The sequence below is a fragment of the Mobula birostris genome, chromosome 26 (genome assembly GCF_030028105.1).
Source record: "Mobula birostris isolate sMobBir1 chromosome 26, sMobBir1.hap1, whole genome shotgun sequence".
Taxonomy (NCBI): Eukaryota; Metazoa; Chordata; class Chondrichthyes; order Myliobatiformes; family Myliobatidae; genus Mobula; species Mobula birostris.
In genome coordinates, this window is record NC_092395.1 from 24,131,500 (window position 1) to 24,155,129 (window position 23,630).

The following is a 23,630-nucleotide window of genomic DNA, read 5'->3' on the forward strand; positions in this document are numbered from 1 at the left end:
GGGAATGATGAGGGTGGAGCGCCGCGGGAGGGGTGGGGGACAGGTGGCAGAGGAGTGCTGGGGTGGAGGGGTGGGGTGGCGTGGGTGTAGACACACCCAGCACTGAGACACCAGGCAAGGTCATTTGATTCCAATCATTTGGTTTAGTTATCTTTACAGAATGTCTTTACAGAGTGCTCCCTCCCCTCTCCCTTCCTCTTTTTCCCAACCATGAATTCCCCTCCCACTCTCAATCCACAATACAGACCCATATCAGAATGAGGTTGATCAATACTCGTGTCATGAAATTTGTTTTTTTTTCCCGGCAGCAGTACAGTGCAATACATAAAATTACTACAGTACTGTGCAAAAGTCCTGGGAATCCTAGCTACGTATATGTGCCTGAGACTTTTTCACAGTACTCTACCTGCTTCTGAGTTACACTGTTTATGCAGCTTCCTTAATCTCATTCTCTAAACTTTCCCGTAAATCCCCCGGTTCAGTGAACAAACAGACCATGTTATCCCAGCTGGCCCACCTAGCACAGACCAGGTAATCCCAGCTGGCCCTCCCAGCACAGACCAGGTAATCCCAGCTGGCCCTCCCAGCACAGACCAGGTAATCCCAGCTGGCCCTCCCAGCACAGACCAGGTAATCCCAGTTGGCCCTCCCAGAACAGACCATGTGATCCCAGTTGGCCCACCCAGAAATGACCAGGTAATCCCAGTTGGCCCTTCCAGAACAGACCATGTAATCCCAGTTGGCCCTTCTAGAACAGACCATATAATCCCAGCTGGCCCTCCCAGAACAGACCATGTAATCTCCGTTGGCCCTCCCAGAACAGACCATGTAATCCCAGTTGGCCCTCCCAGAACAGTCCACGTAATCCCAGTTGGCCCTCAGAATTGACCATGTAATCCCAGCTGGTCCTCCAAGAACAGACCGTGTCATCCCAGCTGGCTGTCCCACCGCAGACCATATCATACCAGCTGGCCCTCCCACCACAGACCATGTCATCCCAGCTGGCCCTCCCAGCACAAACCATGTAATCCCAGCTGGCCCTCCCCGCAGAGTCTGGAAGCCTGGCACTTTGAGGGATCCTGTCTTGAAATGACGCGTTAAACTGAAATCACGTCTTCTATTTTAAGTGGATGTAAAAAAAGTCTGTGGCACTGTGTTGGAAATCACCAGTGAACTTAGGATGAGGATAGTTCGAAACATTACAGAATGACAGCATTCGAAAATTGCTTTGTTAGTTAGCCACTCTAGGTCATGAGGTTATTATTAGTTTGTAGGATCTTTCTGTACAGAAATTGGCTGCTATATTTATGGAGGGGAATAAACAATTGATATTTCGGGCTGAGACTTATCAGGTCTAGATGAAGGGTCTCAGCCTGAAAAGTCGACTGTTTATTTCCCTCCATAGGTGCTGCCTGATTCGCTGAGAACCTCCAGCACTTTGTGTCGCTCAAGATGTCGAGCATCTGCAGAACCTCTTGTAATTATTGCTGCAGTGTTTTCTTACATTATCGCAACGATGACCTGTCAAGAGGCTGTGTATTTATACAGTGGTCTCAAACAGACTATTTTAATTCTGAAAATGTTCCTGAGATTCCAGTGCTGTTAGCTGCTGGGCCACAGGGTTAGCACCATGGCGTAGAACCATTTTGCAAGGAAGGGAAAGATAGCTGCAATATCTTCTCTCTTACACAGAACGCTGATTAATTGACCATGCATCACAGTGCTTGGTGGGGTTTTGCTTTCTATATATGCATGTTGTTCATATTACAGCAGTGAAAAAACTTCATGAAATCATTACAATACAGAAACACTTTTGGCCCATCAAATCCATGGCAGCTTTAAGCAGAAATTATTTCTGTCTCCAATGCCAATCCAATTCATTCTGTTACCATTACCCCAACAAACAGTGGATTCCAGACTATAACCACTCCCTCTCAAGGAAATGATTTCCTCTTGTACCTTTCACCCGCAATTTTAAAATTCTCTCCCCTGACCTTTGAACCATTGAGTGACACAGCTATCCTCCATTTCCCCTGTCTAAACCCGGCTTGTGTCACCTCTGTCAAATCTGCTCTCAACCTTTGCCCCAAGGAGGACAACCTCAACTTCTCTTGACGTTGTGGCTGAACCAGCCTAGTGGGAGTCAGCGCCATCAGGATGTGCAGAGAGTGGGTGGTGTGGAGAAGAGGGTGCTGACTCCGCGGGAGAGAGAGGGCAGCGTTTCCTGTAAACCTTACCTGCTGTGGTCTGTTTGACAAGTGGTGCTGGGGACCTGGAAAGAATTCACCCCCACCTCTGTCTAGAAAACCTTGGTGTTCTACCAATGATTCTTTACTAAGCTGAATTTTATGTGATGGAGAGGAGCGGGGAATGTTGTTTGGTGTATCTGTGACAAAGAAGGGGAGGAATTATCTGCTGATAAATCAAATGAGTACTTATTAAAGGATGATATAATTGTTATGACACAGGAATGGTCTCTAGACTCCATGCCTGCATCTGGTTGAGAACGCCCAAGAGCCACCATTTCCTGGCTCTGCCCACCCTGATCCTGTGCATTCATCACGTAGCCTGAGGTGAAAGGGGGAAGGTTTAACAGAGACTTAAAGCTGGTTTATACTTCTGCGTAGTAGCCTATACCATAGCCTACGCAAGTGGCCTACGTCGTTGTGAGCATTTATACTTCTGTGTTGGTGTGTCTACGTCACTCTGCAACTCCCCGCCAAAACGCTAGTTGGTGGTGGGGTTTCTATGCCACTGTGTTGAGTTTCTTCGTGTTGAAACTCAACACGAAGAAGCTCAAACTTCAAACAATGGCGACTGAAACTGAAGGAGGGTGAATTTTCTGTGCTTGTCCAGCCACTGAGAGACATGACGAGGAAATGCATTTCAAATATTTTCGGATGTCGGCAGGTAGATTTGACGATTTAGTTCATCGTCTCCAACCATTTATTTCGCATCAGTGTACGCACAGTGACTGGCAATCACCATTTGAGTTTTAGCTTCAGGTGGAAGTCAACAGGCTGTAGCAGCTAGCTACAAACTGGCGTCAAGCACAGGGTCCTCCATAATTTTGGAGGTCTGTGAAGCTTTAGGGAAAGCATTGCAGCCAGAGTTCCTTCCCTGCCCTTCAGTCGCCCAATGGGAAGCTGTTGCAGCGTAGGAGGAAATGCGATGCTACCAAGCAGACCAATCACAGTTGTTGCGGTCAGCGTCACCGCGGCACGTAGTTACACTTTTGGGGAGATGCGCTTCAGGCTACGGCGTAGGGTTCAGTGTAGGGTATGAAGCTATGTCGATTTGATGCACAAGTATAAATTGGCCTTTACAGGGATACAGACAGGTTGGTGCCTGGAACACGCTGTCAGGGAAATTGGTCGAAGCCGATACCACGTCAAAGTTTTAAGAGGAATGTAGACTGACACATGATTGGGCAGGGAATGGAGGGGGATAAACCATATGCAGATTAACTTGGCACCATGGTCACACTAAATTTATGGTCTGAAGAGTCTGTTCCTGTGTTGTTCTGTCCTGGGTTCTATGATTGATGTGTTTCCCCTGGGTTTGTGCTCTTTGCCTCCATTTATGAATCCTGGAACCCCATAGCCTTTACGAACCACACTCACAAGCTGGGTAAGAACAAAGATGGTCTTCCATGAAGGAGATCAGGACAGCACTTGAGCTTTTTGTTTTTAACATCCAATAGCTTCATGGTTTGTAGATATTTTTGACAGGCTTTAAGTCTTTCCTTGTTCATTTTCAAAATGATGGACTTCAAATATCTCACCAGCGTTTGATTAATAATAGTTGCCATTACCTGAACATAACAGTGTGAATGTGCGAGCACTTGCCTGTAACTTTCTGTGGGAAAGATGGATGAGAGAGTGGAAGAGAGGAATGTGAAAGAAACAGCTCGCTGACCCATTGCTGTTGCATGTGCAGTTTTCCTTTGTGGCAGGAGAGCAAAGGAGCCTTCCATCAATGGCGAGCATTTAGAATATTCCGGAAGCATTTCCAAACACAAACTTGGGCGGGCAGCCTTCTCCGAGCCTGAGCTGTTTCTCATAGGACCAGACAACAGCATCATCTTACTTTTTGCACTTGTCTGCCTAGTATTCACAACCCCTGAGCTCATCTTCATGCAATCCATTCAGGACAGACGCAGGCCCAGAATGAATACAAAACCCCAGGGAATAAAATTTGGAAAGTTCCTTTCAGACACTTCTCAATGAACCCCATTAAACCACTGGCAGTATTTCCAGGTAAACACTCTGCCTTGACCTTTGCAGCCTGGGGATGTTTGGATCTGAAAGTGTGCTGTGTGCTGTCTCCCTCCGGAACTAGCTCTGACTCTGGCCTGTCTGCCTCTGGTGAGTTATAAGCTCTTCTCAGTTGTGAAGAAAGGACTCGGCTCGAAACGTCAACTGTTCATTCATCTCCATAGACGCTACCTGACCTGCTGAGTTCCTCCAGTGTTTTGTGTGTGTTGGTTCTTCTTCAGTGTCCAGCTTAAAGATTGGGCTGAAGTCTGCCCTCTAGCCTCCCACTGTGGATTTGTATATTAGGAGAAGTCGAGACCATTCTACCTAAAAGTCTGATATTTATCAGTTGGGTATTGAATCTCAAATTAACCATAGATAGCTAGAGTTAGTTTCCCGTGGTTGCAGTGTTTAAAACTAGTGGGGATAGGTTTAAAGTGAGAAAGAAGGTTAAAAGGAGATCTGATTGGTAAATGGATCAAAATAAAAAGCTGTTCGAATCTGGAATGAGCTGATAAAGGAAGTGGCGAAGACAGGAACAATACAACACTTAAAAGACTTTTGGACGGTACCTGAATGAGCAAGGCAGGTAGTATTAGTACATGATGGGTTAACATAGTCATGGTGGTTTGAAGGCCTTTTCCCATTTTGTACAGCTGTATGACCCCATATTTCCCTGGCAGGCATCATTGCTACCACTGCCTGTACTGCATCATATTAAAAAAATCCCAAAAGTGTCCGAGTGTTGCGGCTGGTAAAACCACTGCTTCACAGTGTCAGAGACCTGGGTGCCATACCGACCTCGGGTATTTCTGTGCGAAATTTGCACATGCTCCCTGTGATCATGTGGGTTTCCAGCCATGTTCCAAAGAACTGTGGATTGCTAGGGTGATTGGCCACAGTAAATTGCTGCTAGTGTGTAGGTGAGTGATAGAACCTGTGGGATTGGATGAGAAGGGGTACTGCTGAGACATCAAGCTGAGGGCTGAACTATTCTGAAGAGGGGCAGGGAAAATTGCCAGGGATTAGACTCAGCAGGAGACAAAGTAGGCCATGTATTTACAATATGGGGCATTGTGTGACCAGTGGGGGGTGGGGAGGGGGTGTTGAGTGGCATTTCCTTGCATCAGTTGCCCATAAACTCCTTTGTGGCAGAAGTCACAATGTATCCTGAAAGCCTTGGGTTCAGAGTGGACAAACAGAAGAACTGGGCTGTGATATTGAGGTGTCTTTTCAACCTAGGTATGGCATATGATAACAGCAAAAGCCCAAGACTGGGTTAGCTTAAACACAGATTGGGTGCTCTTCATAAATCCTGAACCCCTCAACTCAATCTAAGAGATATCTCTCCCTCTCTCTCTCCCGCGCGCGCGCGCGCACACACACACACACACACACACACACACACACAGTTTCTGAAAAGAAGGAAATGTTTAATAGTCATGTTTTCAGGCAACATGAGTGTGGCCAGGTTTCCTTCTACACTCATTGCATTGACTTACCCACTCTCTGGGTTCAGTTGTATTCCAGGCCAGTGTAGAGGGGATACCATAGGGTTGGAGGTGATGTCTTTTGAGCCAGACCTACAGCCGAGGCCTCATCTGCAAACCAGATGCACGTAGAGGATCGGAGGCGTTTATCAAAGAAAAGCAAAGGAGTGATCTCCAATGCCTCACCCAATATGTATTCCTGCAATACCTGATTACGTTACTGTTAGTTTCATAGAAAAGTACAGCACAGAAACAGACCCTTCAGCCCATCTAGTCTGTGCCTGTTGTGGGAACTAGCCATGTTAGGATGGCTACTGTATTCCTTGCTTCATCACGCTGTCTTCAGGTGTATATATTTCTCAGACTGTAAAACATGATGGAGCTCAAACTGTGAAAAACACTTAATGGAAGTGCTGGATTTTCCTTTGATAAAACCGGGTGGCTGCAAAGAGCAAATGAATAGCTTACCAGAACCCCAAAGCTTCCATAAGACCAGAAATAGAGGAGCAGAGTAATCTATTTGGCCCATCTGGTCTGCTCCGTCGTTCAATCTTGGTTGATTTATTTTCCCTTTCAACCCCATTCTCCTGCCTTCTCCCTGTCACCTTCAAGGTCCTTACTAATCAACGACATGTCAGCTTCTGCTTGAATATACTCAATGATCTGGTCTTCACAGCCATCTGTGGCAATGAATTCCACAGATTTGCCACCCTCTGACTAAAGAAATTCCTCCTCATCTCTGTTCTAAAGCAGGGGCTCCAACCTTTTTTATGCCATGGACCCTTGGAATTAACTGAGGGCTCCATGAACCCCAGATCAGGATTTGGGAACCCCTATTCTAAAGAGATGTACTTCTATTCTGAGACTCTCCCAGACTTGGAAACATCTTCCTTCATGCTCCTCCTTCCTTCCTACATTCCTCACATTGCTATCCAATTCCTGGAACGTTTTACATACCTGATTAGTGTGTTCAACACATGTTGGACAGCCCCTTCCCCCAACATCCTTCTGCACTGATTAACAGCAGGATTTGAAGTTGTACTAGCTAAGTTAATTGCATGCAAATACTGTCAATACTCCCCTTTCAAAGAATTATGCCTATAGTTTGTTATGCCTCCTCTTTCTGCTGTAATATTAAGAACATTGTGTAAGGGCAACTCGTATTGAACTGGACAATCCCACCATCATAAATATTTATATCTCAGTTGTTAATGTTATTCCACTTTTGAGGCCACCTCTGCAGGGATGATTGAATAAGGCATTTAACGTGATAGAATTTTTGGTAGGGTAGGTACAGGGAAACTTAGTTCTTCTTTTGGGAATCCTCAATATAAACTTAAAAGTAGAGGCTCGGAAATCAGAAGGGAAGCTGGGAAGAGTTTTTTAAAAAAAGAGAAATAGAGTGTGATGAAGCTTTGGAATTGCCTTCCCTGAAAAGCTGTAACTGGGGTCAAGTTGAGCTCTCACAACTGGTATTGTTTTTTAATTTGGTCAAAGTTGGATGGCTACTCTTTTTACTGATGTTCCAAAGTGCCTGGTGCATGTAATCTGCATGCAGGCCAGTTTTGAAGTGGAGCTCTTTCTCTGTATTCCAGCACACCTCAATTACAACGGCATGGTGACAGTTACATTTTCCACCTAACACTTCGCTTGGTATCTGTCAAAGTAGCACCGCTGAGTTATGTCTGACGTATGAGGAGTTTTGGGCTATTGACTGATATCCAAATTTGATATGGTCAAGAGTCTGCACAATTCATTTCACATGGAACCCTTGGCAGCTAATAAGTAGGGAGGGAACACTGATAAGCCTGGGTCTAGCTTGAGCCCAGATCTCTCTGCTGAAAAGCCAGCAGTATTCTTCCCTTGTTTGGCATTTTTCCAAGGCAGAGTCTCCAAGCTTCCAGCCAGGTTCCGATGCCTGGCTCCAATGGCTGTCCTTCATCTGGGAGCTCAGATGATGAAACATCAGGGTTGATTCAGGCCATAATTCTGGCCTACATTCATCCAAAATCCTCACCACTAAACTGGGATCACTAAATAATGCTTGTGGCTGTTCTTTCTTTTGTGATTGTAAGCCAAAATTCCCTCCCTAAACTCTGCCTCTCCCCTCCTCCACCTGCCATGAGATGCTTCTTAAATAATAACTGCAAGCAATCATTTATTTGATCATGTCTCTAACTCTTATCTTTTTTTATGTTCCGCTAACTTTCTTGTTCATTTACTGAGTTGGAACAAAAGCCGAGTTTGATTTGCCCCATTCTGATTAACTTGCACTTGGAGCTTGTCCTGACTGAGTGGACTAAACAACAACCAGTCTCTCTCCTACATTGTTAATCTTACAGATATTTTAATGTAATTATTTATTCAGTCATTATACAGTGTTGAGCCAAGCCTCTAATTATATCTCGCAAAGTGTTTCTGTATTTCTCCCAAGCAATGTTTAATGTCTTGGAAAGATCTCTAGTCCTTTGAAAGAGGCTGATTTTCTTTCTTCTTAAGTTGCAGCTGACAAACACATCATTAAAAGTACCCAGTCTGTACTAAAGGTGGAACAAGACCTGATAGTTTAATATATTCCTAACCACAACACAACCCAAATGATTCTTATAATCACAGAATGATACAACACAGAGGGGTGACTTTCAGCCTGCTGAACCTGTGGAGGTTGTCTTAGCAGTGTGCCTAAATCAGGTTCTTTTCCCATGTGAATTTTGAGCTCATTACAGTGAGGAGTGTTAGCACCAAAGATGGTGATGAGGAGATTTCTCAGGACTGAGGGACTTCACTCAATAATGTATACCAAGTTATGAGGGGTATAGATAGGGTAAATACAAGGAGGCTTTTTCCATGGAGGTTGGATGGGACTGCAACCAGAGGTCATGGGCTAAGGGTGAAAGGTGAGAAGTTTAAGGGGAACATGAGGAGAAACCCCTCTTCACTCAGAGGGTTGTGAGAGTGTGGAATGAGCTGTCAACACAAGCAGTCCATGCAAACCCGATTTCAACATTTAAGACAAGTTTGGATAGGTAGATGGATGGTAGGGATATGGAGTGCTATGGTCCCAGTGTAGGTCGCTGGGAGTAGGCAGTTTAAATGGCATGGACTAGATGGGCCAAAGGGCCTGTTTCTGTGCTGTACTTCTCTATGACTCTCTGACTGGAGACCCTGCGTTATTCTGCACCCAGCTGATTCTGTAAGGAATTGGATACTTTGATGAAAATAATGGGGAAGGGCAGAGGGAATGAGAACACTTAGAGAATCAACACAGCCAGAATGGACTGGCTCCGTTAGGTGCTAACTATTAATGCTGATGCAATTAACAATATATCCGTGTGAGTCAGAACTTAGATTAATGCCAGTGTTAAAAGAGTAACAAAGAATTTTCAAAAGGCCATTCAAACGGACTGAGGTAGGGGTAAGCATTGTTCAGATATTGAGTATACTCCCTCTACACCGTCACGTGAAGTGTTCCCAGAGCAGAGTCATCATGCATTACATATAGAGCAAAGCTCTCTCCAGGGACTGCTAAGGTAGGGAAGGGGTACAAACTGGATGGAGGTGTCAGGGAAAGAAGTGAGGTCAAAGGGCAAATGTTTGCAGCCTTTTAGATTTCAGTTTTCCTGCATCTGTTTTCTCTATTTTTAGATTATGAGAACAGTCAGTCCTCTTATATTGTCATTTAGAAATGCAAACATGCATTAAAAAATGATATAATGTTTCTCCGGAGTGATATCACAGAAAACAAGACAAACCAAAGACTAACACTGACAGAACCACATAATTATAACATATAGTTACAGCAGTGCCAAGCAATACCATAATTTGATGGAGAACAAACCATGGGCACAGTAAAAAAAAAAAGTCTCGAAGTCCCGAGTCAATCGGCTCCCGAGTCCCCGATAGCAGGCAGCAAAAGGGAGAAACTCCCTGCCATAAACCTCCGGGCACCATCAACTTGCCGATGCCTTGGAAGCAGCCGACCACAGCGGACACTGAGTCCGTCCGTCCGAAAACTTCGAGCCTCTGACCAGCCCCTCCGATACAGCCTCCCAGCACCATCCTCTGCCAAGCGCCTTCGACCTAGCCCCGGCTGCTGAAACAAGCAAAGCCGAGGATTTCGGGGCCTTCAGCTCCGGAGATTCCAGTTACCACACAGTAACAGCAGCAGCGGAGCGGGCATTTCAGAAGTTTTCCGGATGTTCCTCCGTACTCTCACGTCCGTCTCCATCAAATCAGGATTGTGCACAGTCCCCTACTTGACAGATTACAGATATCGTCACCGGAGAGGCCGTGCACGCTGCTGTCACGTCGCCATCTTCTCCATTTTTGTTGTTGGATTGATGAATGCCCATCTTCTATTGGTGATCCTGGTGTTCTCTGCATCCCTAGCACGGAACTTTCTCACCCTTACCTGCTTAAATGAATGTTCATAATTCTAAAGACCTTTATTAATGCAAATCCTCAGCTTACCCTCAAGAGAAAATTGTCCTGGTCTTTCCAATGACGGAGGCCTTACCTGACTTTATTGAGCTAGAGGCTGAGGAGTCGATCAGCATCAGGGTTATTGTCACTGACAAATGTTGGGAAATGTTTTGTGGCGGCAGTGCAGTGCATGACATAAACTTACTCCAAGTTACAATAAATAAATAAGATGTTTAAAGAGGAGTGGCAAGATAGTGTTCATGAGTTTGTGGATCATTCAGGGATCTGATGGAAGAGGGGAAGAAACTGTTCCTGACGAAGGGTCTCGGCCCAAAGTGTCGACTGTGCTTCTTCCTATAGATGCTGTCTGGCCTGCTGCGTTCCACCAGCATTTTGTGTGTGTTCCTAAAACGTTGAGTGTGGGTCTTCAGGTTCCTGTAACTCTTCCCTGATAGTAGCACTGAGAAGAGGGCAGGTCCCAGATGGTGAGGGTCCTTAATGGTAGATGCAGTTCTTGAGGCACTGCCCTTTGAAGATGGCCTTGGTGGTGGTGTTGGCGGTGGGGAGGGTGTGGAGATGGTATGCCCACGATGGAGCTAGCTGAGTTTACAATCCTCTGCAGCCTCTTTCAGTCCTGAACACTGAAGCATCCATACCAGGCGGTGATGCGGCCAGACACAATCTCTACACTATACATGTGTAGAAATGTGCTGGTGTCTTTGGTGACATATTCAGAACTCTGAATGAAATATAGCTACTGGCCTGCCTTCTTTGCTCAGCTTTCTTCCTGGTTATTTGCTGTGGGATTGATTCCAGCTGGGAAGAGGATGAGGTTCGGTCCAAATGTCCCGCGAAGAGGGAGCGGAACTCTCAGACTGGAATATCCTTTGGGAAATGCAGCAGTGAATGCTGGATGACGCAGAATGGGACTTGCAAGCAATGTCTTCAGTGGTCTTTGCTGTCCACACTGACACTTGGAGAGTTGTCAGATGTGAAGGGAAACAGCTACTTCTAAAATGGATCAAACATGACTCCAGAGGAAGTATCAGAACACTTATCAGCAACACAGAAAAATAAGTCACACATTGGAAGGAATCTGAACAATGGATATACTTAGCAAGTAGAATTGCTTGTGCTATGGGAATAGACTAGTATAGGTATAATAGGCCAAACAGCCACTCGCTGTGTCATAAATTTCCATAATACAATTGTGATATGGGGATGGGCTTACAGGAAGAATGACAGGTAATCTCTCTAAAACATATAGAATTCTTCTGGGCTTGACAGAGTAGATGCAGGGCAGAACTTTCCTGTGGTTGAGGTGATGAGAACCACTGGTCACAAGCTCAAAATAAAGTGTCCTCTGCTGAGGACAGATGAAAAGAAACTCCTTCACTGCGAGGATTAACGAGTACTTCTACCTTAGAGTGATGTGGTGGCTTCATCACCGACTATATGTACAAGGAATGAGATTGATACATTCTTAACTCCATTGGGAATCAAGAGGTTGGTACAGGAAGGTGGTAGTGAGGTAATAGATCAGCCATGATCTTATTAAGTAGCAGAGCAGTGTGAGGGGCTGAATGGCCTACTTCTGCTTGTGTTTCTTATGCCCTATGTTTTTGAATTAGTTGGAGGAGATCTGTGGAGATTATGAACAAAAGCTTGGACCAGATGGATCGATTGGAGTAACCAGGAACAGGGGTATCCTAGATTCTCTGGAGATATCCGATTGAGAACAACAGTATGCCAAATCCCATCCTTCCCATGTTTGCTAAAGCTGAAATTAATAAGGATCTTGGTGCAAGATTAGAGTGAAATATGATTTTAATTTGATGAAGAATAATCCAGAATGACACAATGTGTAAACAGTGAATTAACCCATTATGGTGGAACAGGAATTTGTTCCATTTAAATTTTGTCCCCAGTGACTCTGCGTGTCATGTTCCGGGAAAATTACTTTTATACTTCAGAGGGGAGCAATGAAGGTGTTTCCATGTGTGAGAAATCTAAAGCACAGGGGCAGTTAGACCTGCTTATTTGGGAAAATTAATTCAGAGGCACATAACAAGATTCTCAAGATTTGACAAAAATTGGGGAAAAACTGCACTAGTAGTGTGTATAAATTAAATGATTATCTCCTGTAGGTAGTGTCATTATTTGTTCCGGAGGGTTTAAGTGTATTATAATCCAACAATCAAACTTCCAAATGATCTTATTTGGTCCCATAGCTTTTGCTTCCGAGGTTGTGAAATGTGGTCTGTAAATTTCTAGACAAGTCTCAGTAGGGGTGATGGTCAAGAGATTACAGTTAAGTTACTGTGGTTTGTAAGGTGGTGAGCATCAGCACACTTGGAAAACTTGTGAAACTTTGAAATAGTGGGAAGGGAGTTTGCCACAACCCCTCACCAACCTGCTACAGCTCTCATCTGTTTTCTTGGCAATAGAAATGACAAGTTCGCAGACAAGGCTAATTCATCGCTGGGCTCTTGAGAAGTTTGGATTGCAGTTGGTTGGAACCTTGCCACAGACCTATTTGCCAATGGTGACACCATCAGGAATATAACTCTCCAATAGTGTACCCCTACAAACCTATCCAGCGTAGCAAGGTTATGGTCTGAAGAGGGGCAAATCAAGTTATTGGTCTAACTTTGTGAAGCCTAGGCTAGTGATTCAGTTCAATTAGTTGTGTTTAAGTCTTACCACGGCACCAGTGGAATACAAGTTTAAATGATTAATAATCTGGAACAAAATGCTAGTTTCAGTAATGGTTCTTCTTCTTGAACCATTATAACATGGTCATTAAAGCCCATGTGATTCATTAGTGTTGTGGACAGAGGAAATTTCTGCCAGCCTTATCCAGTGGCTCCATGGATCAGCACCTTGTTGTGGTGTGGAGGTTTATGAATTCCTGAGGTCCCAAGAGCAACGTGGCCTGGAGTTTAGCCATCTGGCGCTTAGCTGCTGGTAACATCACCCATAGCGGTAAGTTCAAGGGGGAAACTCCAGTCTAAGAGTGATCCAACCTAGACCTCAACAGTGGAGCTGGTCATGAAGCAGTGAAGATGGAGGAAGGCTGCAGCAGAGAAGGGTCCCCAGTCGTCCGGCATTCCACACCACTGGACCCTGCCCCTTGATCTGTCAAGGACCGTATGGTGGCTACCTGTGCCTCCCCATGTTAAATAAAGTCACGCACAGGCATTCTCCATTAAGGGCATCCTCCCTAACCATGTGGATCCCTGTTTGGCTTCTACAACCACCTGAAGACCACCAATAGGAAACCCCTTAGGAGAGCATCACACTCGGGTCAAGTGATCGCCCTACTGCTAGTGGCTCCATCTCCACAGCAACTTGACTGCCCCTTCCTGCCCTCTGAAATAGCTTCATAAATCTTTCAGTTGTACTGAGTCTGAAAGGTGGCTCACTACCAGTTTGTCTGAGCGATTTGGGAAGGTTGGTCTGCCACCAGCCCGTTGCCCATATCCCAAGTGCCAAAGACGTCAAAGAAGATGTGCGAATATTGACCGTTTTCTCCTAATGCCCCTCGCAAAGTTTCTTGTTGCAAAGTTGTGAATTTGATCTTTAATTTCTGGATACTCCCAGGGAATTGGCAACATGGTTAGGAGTTTTCCCAAATCACTCCGAAGCTCCTTTTCCCTGAGATGAGTTCCACAGCTGCCCTTCTTCATAGCATAAAACTGAAGCTGGCTGCAGTCTGCCTGCAAAAGTTTGAAAACTAAATTTATGGGACATAGTACAGCTGGCAACATTTGTGCTGGAGGTGTAGACTGCAAGAGGGCTCTCTCTTCCAGCTGTTACAGATGGGCAAAGTTTCAGACAAGTTCGGCTGCACTGATGAACGTTGAGCTCTTCAGCAGAGACTGGTTGTTTCATTGAGTCAGAAAGACAGAAGAGCCATAAAAGGCAAGTTAGACCAGTGATTTATCACAGGCCAAAGCAGAGCCAATTGGAGCAAAGTTCTGAGAAGCACGTGCACCATACCAAGCATCCAGCTGTTGTGTGTTTAAGAACGGTGAAGCCTTCATTTATAGGGCTTCCATGGATGCGCACAGGATATCTGTTTTGATCTATTGATCCAATAGTTAATGTTCCATAATCAAACACTGCGGCCATTTTACACATTGCAAAGTCCTACAGGTTCAAAGTGACTGGCCCTAATTTGGCAGAATTGTTCCAAAACACTACCTCATTACTTTTTTTCTTTCTGTCATTTTGTACTTCTTATTTTAGCTTAACTATTTAACATATATATATCTACGCAACACTTCTTTCTCTATTTATTTATCATGTGTTGCATTGTACTGCTGCTGTTAAGTTAGCAAATTTCACAACACGTGCCAGTGGTAATAAATCTGATTCTGATTCTGAAAAGTAAATATATTCCAGTCTCAGGCTGATTGATTCCAGGACAGTGTTTTTTTTCTCTCTCATTACCATGTTTAAATTTAAGGCATGACAGCAGTCACAAAGTGCAGCCAGTCTATTATGGACTTGACACCATTCTCAAACAACTAATGCTTATCTAATAGGCAAGTTTCCTGTTCCCTTATTTGAAGTGACGGGGAAATGGTGACTAGTGGTAAATGTGTACTGTCGCTGTGCAGCCCTTCTGAGACTCTGTTTCATTTACTTCAGTGATTGGAGATAAATCCCTTCCCCTACCTGCTTCCTGTGTTAAAGCTGAGGGCTGATTGTTGACCAGGATTCTAGAAGTTTCTGTCTCTCCTCCTTCACTGGGAACCCGCCTACATTGAGAAGGCTACAGCATCAAGCCTGTACCGTCCCTGTTGGCTGTTAACCTGATTGCCGTTTGGGCTGGTGATATTTCATGAGGTTAATGCTGAGGCACTCAATGAGCATCGATTGCTTCTAGCTCTGGCAAGTTAGCAATCAAGGTTTAGAAAAATGTTTTAAAAGTGAAGTCACTACTTGGCAATAGTGTTTCCTTTTTTGGAAACTCATTTGAATGAATTTATCTAAGGGGGAGCAAAGGGTTTAGAGAGGATGGAGAAGGGGGAGCAAAGCACTGCTTGACTTTAGTCAGAATATTTGCATTCTGGAAACAAATGAGTCTGCCCAATGCCCATGGAAGTAGCTTTTCAGATGAGTGAAAATGAAGGGAGCCAGTGGATGACTTGAGGTTGCCCAACTACGCTTCATCAATGAACACCATCATAAGGACAGAAATAGGGATTCACTTTCATTTGCAACTCCTCATCAAACGACATAGCTCGTGTCTGCATGCAACAAGACCCAGACAATACTTAAACATGGGCAGTTATGTTGCAAGTTACGTTTGTACTAGCATGACTAACTCAACAAGGCAGAGTGAAAAGAAGCCCTTGTGACATCACCATTAAGTTGTGCAGCATGAAAACAGGCCTTTTGGCCCATTGAATCCATGCTAACAGTCAAACAGCTATTTATTGTAATCCTGCACTCGTACCATTTTATTCTCCCCATATTCTCATCAACTAAGTTTGGGACAATTTACATTGGGCAATTAATTTTCCAATCTGTCCGTTGGATAGGACTGGAAAAAAGCTGCAGAGGGTTGCAAACTCAGCTAGCGTCATCACGGGCAGCGCCCTCCCCAACATCGAGAGCATCTTCAAAAAGCAATGCCTCGAAAAGGCTGCATCCATCACGAGGGAGCCCCATCACCTAGAGCATGCTCTATTCTCATTGCTACCATCAGAGAGGAGGTACAGGAGCCTGAAAACACACACTCAGTGTTTTAGGAACAGCTTCTTCCCCTCTGCCATCAGATTTCTGAACGGACAGTGAACCAACCCAGGAACACTTCCTCAGTATTTTTACTCTCTTTTTGCACGACTTACTTAATTTTATATATCTTATTGTAATTTGTAGTATTTGTATGTATTACACTGTACTGCTACCACAGAACAATGAATTTCATGACATATACCGGTGATATTAATCCTGATTCTGATTCTAACATCTTTGGGGGGTAGGCGGAAACTGGACCACCCAGAGAAAACCTCTGTGATCACAGGAAAAATGTGCAAACTCCACAGAGGCAGCACCAGAGGTCAGAATTGAGCCTGGATTGTTGGAACGTTGTACTAGCTGCATTAGAATACCACCCAGTATTCAGGAATAAGGAAGTCTGCACTGCTGGAGGTGCTGTGTGTCAGATGAGGTATTAATTCAAGGAATTTACTCGTTTTGTGGTCAAAAGGAATCCCGTGACTTTCTACTGAAGAACAGGAAGAATTGTGATGGACAATATCCACCCTACAATGAATGTTGTCAATGACTAGCTATTCTAATGGCCCTTTGAGGGAAACTTGACTGCCACATTTTCTATATTTCAAGAGTAACTGAGCTTCCCCACATCTTTTACTGGTTAGAAAATACTCTGAGGCCTCCTGAACTCATGAAAGATGCTGGCAAAGTCCAAGTCTTTCTTTGATGGTGCCTGGGCTTTGGGGTTTGGTCCCCAGCCATCTCTTCCAGAATGGCAAACAAGTTGATAGATTAAATCATTAAGGAAAATCTTGCTGAGTTGATAAGACAGCGCTCTCAGTGGAAGAAGCTGTATTCTAGTTTGACAAGCTGGCAAGTGCCTTGACAAAGTGGAACTATGCAACCCTTGGAATTTATCTATAAGAATCATGAAGATGGATCCTGGTATCAAGTGTGTTTTGGAGTAGGGGCAATCACCACACTTCCCACCACAAATATGGTTTTATTTCAGTGGCAAACTCTTCAACTTATGTTTAGCATTGATTACTAAAGAAGGATTTCTGTCCAATAATGAATATAAACTCTTTCGGCAGGTTGGAGTGTCAGGAACTGCAGAAACAGTGTAACTATTAAAGCTGGACCTTTTAGGAGAGAAATTTGGAAATATTTCTATAACTTGTAATTATCTTCTACAAACAGCAGTTAATCCTAGTACTGTTGCTGTTTTGTTTAACCAAAAGCATTAAGCAATGCAGACAATTGGGGATATGGATCACAAACCAGAGAAAATTTGCAGATGCTGGAAATCTGAGCAACACACACAAAATGCTAAAGGCACTCAGCAGGCCAGGAAGCATCTATGGAAAAGAGTACAGTCGGACGTTTCAGGCGGAAACGTGGACTGTACGCTTCCATAGATGCTGCCTGGCCTGCTGAGTTCCTCCAACATTTGTGTGTGTTAGGGATATGGATGTTTTATTCTTTCACAAGTGAAAGGGTAGTGTTTACTGTTCCTCTCCCTAAGCCCTTTCAGATAGCACTTAATAGCCCACATTGCTGGGATTGGTGGCATACAGGGCAGATGAGTGAGATCTCTTCCTTTGAAAGCCTTTAGTAAACCAGGAGGATTTTTACAATAATCTGGTCATTTCAAGATTACTTCTACAGATTTTTATTCCTGATTTATTTAACTGCTGGAGTTGAAACTCCCCACCTGCTACAGAAGAATTTCTGCTCATGTCCCTGCATTGATAACCTAGCAGTTCAGCCACTTTGTAACCATGTAGTCCTTAACCAGGCATCTTTCTGAATGGCAGTATGGGATAAAGGGGCTGAATGTCCTCCTCCTTTCCCCATGTTCCACTCCTGGATGCGTTGCTGTTGTACACAGAGCATGGGCTCTTGCTGATCATGTCATGTGTGTAGCTTGTTATTTATTTATGGCATCATGAGACGGCTCATGGGAAAAAGGGAAACCACAGGTTACAGTTAATCATATGAAATATGTGTGTGTGGCGGGGGGAGCACAGTTGAGCAGGCTGAACATGAATCATTCATTTGTTGTCAGGCCACTTAAAAAAAATTGTGCTGTTGTTGAATTAGAAGCTTGTTAAAATGGCCTTCACTTGATGATATTCCTTGCCTTGTGACAGGAGGAGTCCTTTTTCCCATGGACCATTTTTGTTATTAGACCTCACTAGCCATGCTGTGGCCTTTGAAAGTGGAAACAGTGTAAAGTTATCCTGTTTGGGACAATTCAGCTGGGAATTCAGTTACAGAAGACCTTGTAGCTAACCAGAGAAAGTAATTGAGGCGGGTACAATCACAACATTTAAAACACATTTCGATAAGTACCTGGTTAGGAAAGGTGTAGAGCGGGGGCTCCCAACTTTTTTTATGCCATGGACCCCTACCATTAACTGAGGGATCCGTGGATCCTGGGTGGGAAACCCCTGGTTTAGAGGGCCAAATGCAGGTGAATGGGACTAGCTTAGATGGGCACCTTGATTTGCTTGGTGAGTTGGGTGGAAGAGCTTGTTTCCAAGCTGTATGACTCTATAATCGTGATCTTGGACTTCAGTTGGATACAAATCACCAAAGAAGAAGCAAGGATGAGAGACCCGGCTAATTTCCTCATGGCTCCTCCCATTTTTCAGTGACCTAAGTCTTGTCTTAATTGACCCTGGCTAATTTATATTCATGTACAACCTTTTATAACTCAGTCCTCAGCAGTACTTTACAGCCAACAATGTATATTTTTGGAACATATCACTAGTGTGGCAAACAATTGTGCACAGCAAGATTCCATAGTTTGCAAGATAATATTGACCAGCTGATCTGTTTTAAGTGTCAATTGAAGAATAGACATTGGAGGGAACGGCCCTGCTGTTCTCAAAATAGAGACTGTTGGATGATTTGTGTCCACATGAGGGAACAGATCTGGAGGGACCTCAATCTGGACTCACCTGCAACATATTCCATTGCCACCTTTCAGTCGTGGTAAGACCACGTTCACAATATGCTATACAGGTCTGGTCTTCCCACTTGAGGAATGGTGTACCTGCTGTTGAGAAAGATCATGAGATTGATTCCTGGGATGGGGAATTTACCATTTACCTCAGTAAAGGCCAGTGATGTTGTGGGGATGGAACTGGACTCTCTCACAGTGGTGTCTGAAAAGAGGATGCTGTCTAAGTTGCATGCCATCTTGGTCAATGACTCCCATCCACTACATAATGTACTGGTTGGGCACAGCAGTACATTCAGCCAGAGACTCATTCCACCGAGATGCAGCACAGAGCATCATAGGAAGTCATTCCTGCCTGTGGCCATCAAACTTTACAACTCCTCCCTTGGAGGGTCAGACACCCTGAGCCAATAGACTGGTCCGGGACTTATTTCATAATTTACTGGCATAATTTACATATTACTATTTAAATATTTATGGTTCTATTACTATTTATTATTTATGGTGCAACTGTAATGAAAACCAATTTCCCTCAGGATCAATAAAGTATGACTATGACTATCTTTTAAGGAGAGGTTGTGTCTGTAGTGGATGAGTGGTGATCCCATTGAAACACACAACATTCTACTGCTGCTTCAGAGTAGATGCAGAGATGATGTTTTCCATAGCTGAGATGTCTCAGGGCACGGTTTATAGAATCTAAATAGAGGGTTGGCCATTCAAGAAAGGGATGGGAAGAAGTAACGTGTGTGCATTCAGAGGCTGATGAGTCTTTGGAATTCTTTAACCAAGATATTGGAGGAGGCTCAGTTGCTGAATATATTCAAAACTAAGATTTGATGTATTTTAGATGTAAAAGGAATTAATAGGTATGGCTTAGTGCAGGAAGGTAACACCAAGGTAAATGATCAGCTGCAATCATATGGAATGTCCAAGGCACAGAAGGAACTGAGTTGCTTTCTCCTGCTTTTACTTCTTGTAACCTAAGGAAAACTAAGGATAAGCTTCATCTGATAGATGCAGGATTGGTTTAGCATTTCAATGGTGCTGAAGGAGCACTGCCACTCTCGTACACAAGTGTGTCTGGGGATGTCGGTGGACGAGTGATTTCCATATCACCAACCCGTATCCCCACCTGAAATGGCCACTGAACTTGAAAAGAATTGGGCATTAATTTGTTAGGATAGTCTTGGCAACCCCAGGAATACTGTACGGTACTGCCATAAACAATGCTGAAAGAAGAAAATCATGAATATGAATCTTTGAAATCTTTGTAAATAAATGAGATAGGAGAGTTGGAGTATTGGAGTGGCAGTTTGATGCGGGAATTCATAGAGAAAATCTCCAGGTATTTCTAAAATGTGCTGGTAACCCTTGGAAATCCTGAGTCAGGGATGATCATTATCTGTGTGACCTCTGTTGGCAGCTTCCAACCATTCACTTTGGAATAGTGGAAACAGGACCAGGGATCCAGCCTTTGATCATTTCAGGGTTATATACAATGTATGATCATGAGGACATGGGATTTGAAATGTGGCTGATTCTTCTCCCTTTTCATTACCCCAAGTATTGCCCCGACGAATACAAAAGGCAAAGAGCACATTTACCATTCATAACCTGAGGATATCTCAAAATAGATCCAATGAAGTGGTTTCCAAAGTGTAGTCAGCAGGGTAATATAGGAAGCACAACTGTTAAGACCATAAGATATAGGAGCAGAATTAGGCCATTCTGCCCATTGAGTCTGCTCCCTCATTCTACCATGGCTGATTTATTTTTCCCCTCAATCCCATTCTTCTGTCTTCTCCTCATAACTTTTGATCCCTTACTAATCAAGAACCTTCACTTTAAATATACCCAATGACTTGGCTTCCACAGCTGTCTGTGGCAATGAATTCCACAGATTCACCACCCTCTGGCTAAAGAAATTCCTCCCCATCTCAGTTCTAAAGGGACGTCCTTGTATTTTGAGGCTGTGCCCTCTAGTCGTAGACTCTCCCACTATAGGATGCATCATGTACGCTCTATGTACGCTTTTCAATACTCAATAAGTTTCAATGAGATCCCCCTCATATAAAGCAAGTTACTTTGTGTAAAGCAAGAACCCAAGATACTGACCGGGATATCATACCCAACATTACAAACCAGGGGCTAGTCATACCATTGGAGATTACACCTTTTATCTTTGAAACAGTACATTTCCAATCTTCACATCTACCTAAAAGGACAGACGAGACTTTATTTGTACAAACTGCAACACTCCTAATGGTGCAGCAGCCCATCTTCTGAACTTTGGGCCTGCTGAAGTTAATGAAACATGGGTTGGTTTCATGCCCAAGTGCTGATGGTAAGGCCAACCTCCCCACAGCCATGGTTTTACCCTTGGGAAGGATGACAGCTACATCCCTGGGAAACACAGATCCCTGGGAGAGGTGCCAGCAGCACTGATTCTCTAGAAGAACTGGACATGGTGGTTTCAGAAGGGACTTCAAACACAGGCATAGTCCAGTTGTTTCTGAGTTGTGTGGCACTCCTGAGATGGAACTTATCACTTCAAAAGGCTTGAGAACACACAGTTACTGTACAACAGGATGTGGGAACTGCCATGAAATGGCAAGTTTTGTTGGTACGTATCACCATGTGACAGGAAATACTAAAGAAACAGGAACATGCCCATTGCTTTAATACCAATTGTATCCATTCTAACTTTGGCCAAACGGATTTCCACGAAATATCCTCTTCTGGAACATTCCTTGATGGTTTTATGATTTTCCTTGAATCAAGTTTACCGGAATAGATGTATATTTTGTAAATTATCTTGTCAAAGAGCTAAAGGACAGTGTGAAAAGCATAGAGTATGGTTAAATTTCATGATCAAGGGTCGGCTGGTGGCGCAACGACATCGGCGCTGGACCCAGGAGCGGAGGTTCCCGGGTTCGAAACCAGTCGGGTCCGCTCCCGAGTACGCTTTCCATCTGTGCCGGGTTGAGTGTCGAGATCGCAACTCCACCTCGTAAAATAAAGGGAAAAATACTGCCAAAATGTCTGTGTGAGGAGTGGCGCGCCACACAGTCTCTCCCTCTCTCACTCCACGCCTTGTAAAAGCCATGAAAAAGACATAATCACGGACGCACAGACGCGCATGCACGCAGGCACACGCAAAGAAAATTCATGGTCAACGCAACAATTTGCATTCTTCAACAGTACGTGAAAATCTGAAATAAGAGCAGAATGCTGGAAACACTCAGCAAGCCAGGTAGCGTCTGTGGAGAGAGAAGCAGAATTAACATTTCAACCTCTTTGTTCTGCACCTTCATTCTGATGCAGAAATTTCAACCTGAAATGTTAACTTGCTGTCTATTTCCACAGATGTTGCCAGATTGGCCCAGTGTTTCCAGAAGTTCATGTTTTTAAATTTTATCTTCCACTTTTCATCCTAAAAATAGAATCTAGAAAGGTTGTATTTCTAGATTCTATTTTTATGATAAAAAAATGAATGAAATCAATAAGAATAGTCTACCGGCCCCCCCCCCCCCCAATCTGGCATCTTATTGCCACTTAACCACAGATTGGTTTCTGTACGAAAGCATTTGAATGGAAAATTTAAGAACCTAGGGAGTTGTAGTCGTGGAGTCAAACCACATAGAAATAGGCCCTTCGGCCTGACATGCCTATGCTGACCCTTAAATACCTAATTATGCCAGTCCTATCTACCAGCACTTAGTCCATGGCCTACAATGCCTTGGCAATTCAAGTGCTCATCCAGATGCTTTGTAAACAGTGCAAGTGTTCCTGCCTCCAGCACATTTCAGAGAGTGAATTCTGGATTGCAACCACCTTTACAGCAATGCTTCCTCTCATTCTCTTCCTTCTCATGTTAAACGTGTGCCTTATAATTTTAGACACCTCTTCCATGGGGAAAAGTTTCTTACTATCTACCCTGTCTGTGTCTATCATAAATTTTGTGTACCTCTGTCAGATGCCCCCCCCCCCCGCAACCTCCTCTGATCCAGGGGAAAACAAGCCCTTTCTATCTGGTCCCTCTTGTATCTGAAACATTTCATCTCAGGTTGCATTCTGGTAAGTCTCCTTTGTAGCCTCTCCAGTGCAATCATTTCCTTCCTGCGGTGTGGCAGCCGGAACTGCAAAAAAAATTCGGGTTGTGGCCAAACTACAGTTTTAAATATTGCACCAAGACCTCTGTGTTCTAATACTTAGTGCTCCAGTTAACTAAGGCAAGCATCCCATGTGTATCTGCACTGACTTATCTATCTGTGCTGTCACCAGGGATCTTTGGACAGGTATACGACAGTCCCTTCGTTCCTCAAGTCTCCCTAGGTCCCTACCTTTCTTACCTACCTGAATTAGACCACCAAAATGTAATCACCTAATATTTATCAGGATTAAATTCCATCTGCCATTGCCCTCCCCAGCCTTATTATTTGGTCAATATCACTCTGTAGCCCAAATCTACCCTCCACACTATGTTTACTGTAGGTTTTCTAACCATTGTACTTGGCGTTGTTCTGATGAAGGAATGAATCCTCTTGTGCCAGTCGGACAGGAGAGTAGCAAGGTCCAATGTTGTCTTTGCCCTTACGATCCAGTTGATCCATTGGGATCACAGGGGGTCCTGGCCTACCATTCCATCCACCAACTGTAATCCAATACTCACCAACTGCCCAAAATCTGTCTACTTTCCCCAACTGGTCCGTAGGGTGCATGTTCGCAACACCTCCGTTTTTTCTTATTCCCTTTGAATTC

The 23,630-nt window shown here is 44.1% G+C and overlaps 1 protein-coding gene across 3 annotated transcripts in view; it reads left to right on the plus strand.

The window, feature by feature from the left end:
* arhgef18b (rho/rac guanine nucleotide exchange factor (GEF) 18b) overlaps nucleotides 1–23,630 on the plus strand; it is a 234,604-nt gene that overhangs the window by 24,574 nt on the left and 186,400 nt on the right. The gene's annotated exons all lie outside the window — the stretch shown is intronic.